Source organism: Pezoporus occidentalis, unplaced genomic scaffold (assembly GCF_034315485.1).
Source record: "Pezoporus occidentalis ecotype Australia unplaced genomic scaffold, CSIRO_AGI_Poc_V1 ctg62, whole genome shotgun sequence".
In the NCBI taxonomy this organism is placed as follows: Eukaryota; Metazoa; Chordata; class Aves; order Psittaciformes; family Psittacidae; genus Pezoporus; species Pezoporus occidentalis.
The window spans coordinates 2,162,853-2,168,649 of NW_026915966.1; the positions used below are offsets into that span (position 1 = coordinate 2,162,853).

Sequence of the window (5,797 nt, forward strand, 5' to 3'; positions counted from 1 at the left end):
CCAGTTACTTGATGAAATTCAGGTAATGTAACAGATAAAGTAAAACAAAACACCAGATTAACTGCAGGTTCAGCTGTGTTACACTGTACAGTTCAGTAATGATGTTTCATTTCTTGGTTCCTAAACTTTGTGAGTGTTAGCATCTCACACCACAGGGTGCTATCATGAAGTCTTTCTCTTCAACGGCCGTTCTTTGAATAAGAAATGAGCAGCAGAAGTTACCTGTGTGTTTATGCTTTAGTGATTTCCTAAATGTGAGGATGAATTCCTTCTCTATCAGAATCTGAAACCTGGAACTTGGAATCCAGGCAGTTTGACTGCAGCTCTAGTAAACATGCAATGTTTAGCAAGGTCAAAATAGATGATCCAGAGGAATTTGACCTGATAGAAATTGCAACGCTTTTTTCTTAGGTGGGAAGCTTTTATAGGAGTCCAGTTTAGAAACCTTTCTTTAGAAACCTTTAGAGCTTCCCAGAATGCTCTGAGATGGGAGAACAAAGCAGACTTGGCTGTACTGGTTGGGTGAGGTTGAACACTGCTGGGGAGAACTGGAAGGCAAGAGCTGAGGTAATCTCCTTGTCAATCCCTTGGCTGTAGGGAGAAGAAGTGGAAGGCCTTGATGGGACTCGGTAACTGTGATTTGGGCAGAGCGCAGCTGTACTGCTTTCACTTCTAAATACTTCACTAGGTTGTCACACCTTCAGATACAATGTACAGAGCAGAAGCTCCTGTTCTTTTGAGCAACCAACTGTGCTGATAGGAGAGGAGCAGGCAGGGGTTCAGTTCAAGTCTAAAAATGCTCGTGTACTTTTAGTAGGAAAGAATTAAAGTCACTTATTTTCTTTAAAAACTGATTTGGAATTTCAGTCCAGGTGCTTCTGGATTTCAAATAAAAGCAAGTCATTTGGAAACTGTTGTTAATCCACAGCTGGCGAGCTGGCTGTGGGAGAGGGTGGGTCAGTGATTTCATTTATAACAAGTGACTCTGTCTAGTAAATAAATTTGGAAGAGGCTTGTAACTAGGCTTCATTACATACATGGTTTTTGGCTTATTTTAGGCCGTAGGCTTCTTTATGCCAAGCACAGAAGCATCTATGTAGCAGAACGGTTTAGAGAAGCTTGAGCCCTCTCTTCTGTCACCCTCTCTTCATCCCAGATCAGGCACTCACAGATGCTGTCATTCCATGTGGGATTTTGGTAAGGACTTGCTTAAAGCATTCCTCATTCAACATTTATTTATAAGTGACTGAGTAAGTATTGCTGTTATAAGTTTTATTGAGTGATTACAGAAAATATTATCAGATTATTTGCCTAATTGTAGGGTGGTTTTTTTGGATGCTTTCCATGAGAATGAATTAGTAGTTAATCCTTGACAGATGACAAGGATGAGAACACGGTTTTGTTTGTGCAGTTTCCCCGGCAGTGCTTCCGTCTTGGTGTCACTCAGCAGATGAGATGCAGTTTTTCCTGCTTTCCCGAGTAACATTTAGAGCTGATAAATGTTAAGCAGGCAGTCAAAGCTGTCAGTGCCTAAGATGAAAGATGTTGAATAGATCTGTAGTTCCAAATAAACTGTTCCTGCTTCCCTTTAATCAGGCAGATGAGTTGCTTCATTTCCTTGTGAGCAACAGCTCAGTCTTTGCAGTGCCCCCAGCCAGCTGCCATGGACAGTGAATGGAGGTGAGACCTCTTACACCCCCTCCAGCCCTGCTTTGTGTCCCTTCCCTGTCAGGGGCATCAGACAGGGGTAGCTCCTCCCTTCCCTGGTCTTCAGCCTCAGTTTAAGCAGACCAAGGACAAGCATGAGGGGACAGTTACTGTTCCCTTGCTTGTTTGCTTGCAAGATTGCATGTTGGCTGAGACAGTCTTAACACAAGTTGCAGTTTCTCCTTGATGTTCTCATGACCCAAAGAGTTAACAAGGAAATTTGGCAGTGGATTAAACTAGAAGGATGCTGCCAAGAAAGCAGAAAGGGTAGTCTGATGTGAAGGGTGGGATCATGAAAGGAGATTGGGATCCAGTGGCAAAATGGGAATGCTGCAAGCAGAAAATGATTGCCAAGGTTGGTATGAACGTGACTGGCCTGTTCCACGTGTCATCAGAGTCATTGAGGCTGGAAAGGACCTCTGGAAGTCACTGGTCAAAACCAAGCACAGGAGACATGGGGGCAGCAAAATATGTGTGCCTGAGGCATACCTGGGGAAATGTCAGCCTCTGAATGCTGCGCTCCTCTGTGCTGATGATATGACCCCGAGCAACCTGATGGGACTCAGGAGTTGGATATAATTTAGAAATTGGCCTTGATTTGGGAAAGGGGATTGGACCCAATGACCTGCCAAGGTCTCTTCCAACCGAAGTTATGCAAGGAACTTGTAATATTAGAGGCACTATAATCTTGTGGTAATTTGTAAGAGCACTGTGGTATGTTAATATGATGGTTCTCAAAGTCCTTCCATGCACTCCCTACGTCTTGTTACAGTTTAGTGTCGTGCCTTACTACTCTTTCTCTTGCCAGAATAAGAACAGCAGAGGATATTTTTTCTAATACTTGTAAAAGAGAACGTGCATTAACTGCAAAGGATTGTAGTGGTGCTTGCTAATTAATTTTCACATTAACTACGTTAGAATAGGTCAGTATTGCCTTTGTTTGAGACAAGCAAACAAATCAGTCTTAAGTGGTTTTGCTGAAGTCAGTTACGTGCCCAGGGCATAGTTGTAATTGAAAATTGTTTCCTTGGTATATTCCTCCAACCTGTAGAGCCCCCCAGTGCAGGGGTTACAGAGCAAATTGTAGGCTGCTTTTTATGGAAGTGCAACTGAATGTTAAAATTCAGCAGTGATAACATCTCCTGAGATCCAGCTTTGTGAGAATACTGATGTTTTCGCTATAATGTATGCATATATAACTCTTTCCCACCTGTATGCTGCTTCCTGCAGTGGTTATTTTCTGAGTACATCTAAAAAGAAGGGGCAGTATGAATGTGATTAAAACCTGGGAGTGCAAAAGTAAAGAAAAGCAAAAGCTCACAATTAACAAATATGTTTCTCTAGTAGTTTTGTTGGAGTAATTAAATGGGATATAATCGCTGCATAGTGACACAGCTGTTGCTTTTGCTGCTTGTGAAGCATTAGTCTGGAAAATAAGTGTTACCTCATTTAAATGACATCAAAATTCATAGCAGTGGAGCTTGTAACTGGCATTTCTGTGTCTTCATAAATAATGATTCCTGTGGACCTGTGCAAAAATGGAGCCTCAAAACATCAGGAGAATAAGTGGTTACCTCTGATACGATTAAGGTCTTGCTTCCTGTAAGAGGAGCAAAACCTTTCCTGCTTTTCACAGCAGAAGCTTGACAGGGTGTTAAGATTTTGAATTGTGTCAGTGACACCAAAGACCAGACTCAATTTTGATGGATGCTGCGGTGCTGAGCTTGCTGCAGGTTCCTTGTCCCAGGTCTCTGTGAGAGGGTCATGTATTTAAATGGGTTTGCACCTGAATCTTCTATCCCCAGTACAGTTTATTCTGTGCTTATTCGAAGCCTTTAAAACTTGTGTGGATGCCCAAGAGCCGCAGAAAGAAGGGACTGAGAAGCAGCTCCACTCATGGTTAACTCTTGACTGCTCTTAGTACAGAAGCAGCGCTGGAGGCATATCCGTGACCTAGAAAGGGGAGCAGCTTCATGCTAACACTTACTGCAATCTGCAAGGAGCTCATCAGCTAAACCTTTATTGGGCTAAATCTGTCTTGAAACACGCTTTCTAGCACTTAATGCTGGAAAGAGAGAAAACATGGAAAGGAAGAGAAAATGAGCTGTAATTGTGGGTATTGTCACATAGAGATCAAAGGCAGGGATTGATTACCTCTGTTCCCATGGAGTTATGCAGGCAAGCTGATCATTTAGAAAGAAGTTCTTGCTGGTCTTGAGGCTACCACAGATCTTTCTAATTCTTTGGCTTTTTGCTCTCCAAATACAAAAGGCAAGAACAAGTGTGTTTGTGTTGGGGGAACTTCCTCCAGTCCGTTGTTGCACTCTTCCATGGAAACTAGGCCGGAGTATAGCTCAATCCTGGTTACTAGACAACCTGATGGAAATGGTGAAGCCAGTTGGGAACAGCTATAAAGGAGTTGTAAGTGTTTGTGGGCAGGAAGTAGGAAATACAATCAATAGAAGGGTGTACAAAATGTGAGTTTTATCTAATATGGGGTTGTATGTCTAAGCATTAAAAGTACTAAATGCCTTGGTGTGCTGCACTGATTGCTGTGGTATGCTCTGCCTGATTGACTTCTTGTGGAATGGGAAATAGAGGTGAAGGAGGAGATGGTACAAAGTATCACAAAACTAAAGAAGCAAGAAAGGAGGTTTTGGCATCTTGCTGTGATAAGGAAGAATGCGTCAGAGGTTCACAGTCAGGATGAAATACTTTTCAGACTATAGATTTATCTCAGTGGAGAAAAAATCATTTGGCTTTCACCCTTGGCATCACTTCTAACCCCATGACACCTCCATTCTAATCTTCATTCTTCAGAACATAGCTCAGAGATTGGCTTATTTCTGAAAGCTTTGAAGCACTGACCTCAGAACAGGAGATGATCCCATTGTTGTTTCTTGCTCTCCATAAGTTCATCCCTTAAGGACCACACTTTCTCTTTTTTGGTTAGATAATACACTGTAACATTGTATTGAGTGGTGGCTTGTGATCTCCAGAAAGCTTACACTTTTAGCAGTAAGTGTTCATAAATCAAACTGCAGTTATGTTCCGGGAGGTAATAGTCAAGATTTCTTTTGTGGGGCAGAAAAGCATGTTGGAAAGAAATCCATGCAGGCAGGTCAGAGTAGGGGAGAAAAGATAGATCTGAGGCCATTGTTCAATGAAAGAAAAGGACAAAGGAAGTGAGATTTAGAATTTTACACACTTTCTCCTGAACTTTTGTTGCTCAAAAATGTTTCATCAGGAAATGGTAGGTACAGATGTACATTTACCTGCAATGAATAGTGGCATAGTCATTCTTTAGCACTTGTAGTACAATGGTTATCTCTTACGAAGCTCAGCATTCACTCTATCAGTGTTTCATAGTCTGGAGAGCTTAGGGGAACTTCCGTATGCACGTCTTCCTCTCATTCACAAGGAGAAGCCCTGTCACAGCTTTCTTAGTTGTGGCAGTGTGTAACACTTTAGGAAATGCACTTGAAATAGTTTGAATGCAAGCTCCTAGCTGAAACCCGATCTATGTTACATGTGATCATACCATCTTGCTAATATGGTTCATAGCTTGGAACTGCAGGGGTTAAAAGTCTTAATTCAGAATGGATCAAGAAATAGCTAAGCAAGGACAGGTTATAATGTAGGAGTAGGCCCACACCTTCTGAAGGAACTTCCTTGGTTGTGGCCTCCTTGCTTTCTCGTTGTGATTTAATCTCTGAAGTGGTTTCCATGTACTGTGTATTGAAGCAAAATTACAAAGGGGTGCAGCCTTCAAGGTGTGCTTGAAAGCCTGGGAGCCATCCTACCTGGTAATAGGCCAGCTTTATTTTATCTTGTGTTTTTCCCCAGAAGTCTCTGGATAATGATACTGCCCTATATTTATTGATGTTTTAACATTTACACTATTAAGAATAGTGTACCAGGGAAAGGGTATGCTTTTGCTTGAGAGTTTTGCAAAGGAAGTAGGTTTAAAAGACTTTCTCCTCACTTGGGAAGAATTTACCTTTGGAAACTGATTGTAGGCTTCTTCAGTGACTTGGAGACCCCAGTTGACACATAGGACCAGATGCACAAGGAGCTGTGAGACACCATA

General features: G+C 42.0%; 2 protein-coding genes across 2 annotated transcripts in view; one reads left to right on the forward strand and one right to left on the reverse strand.

The window, feature by feature from the left end:
• Window positions 1–5,797, reverse strand: part of FOXK2 (forkhead box K2) — a 430,591-nt gene that overhangs the window by 157,653 nt on the left and 267,141 nt on the right. The gene's annotated exons all lie outside the window — the stretch shown is intronic.
• The window catches only part of OGFOD3 (2-oxoglutarate and iron dependent oxygenase domain containing 3), a 43,396-nt gene that overhangs the window by 33,774 nt on the left and 3,825 nt on the right, over window positions 1–5,797 (forward strand). The window lies entirely within an intron of this gene.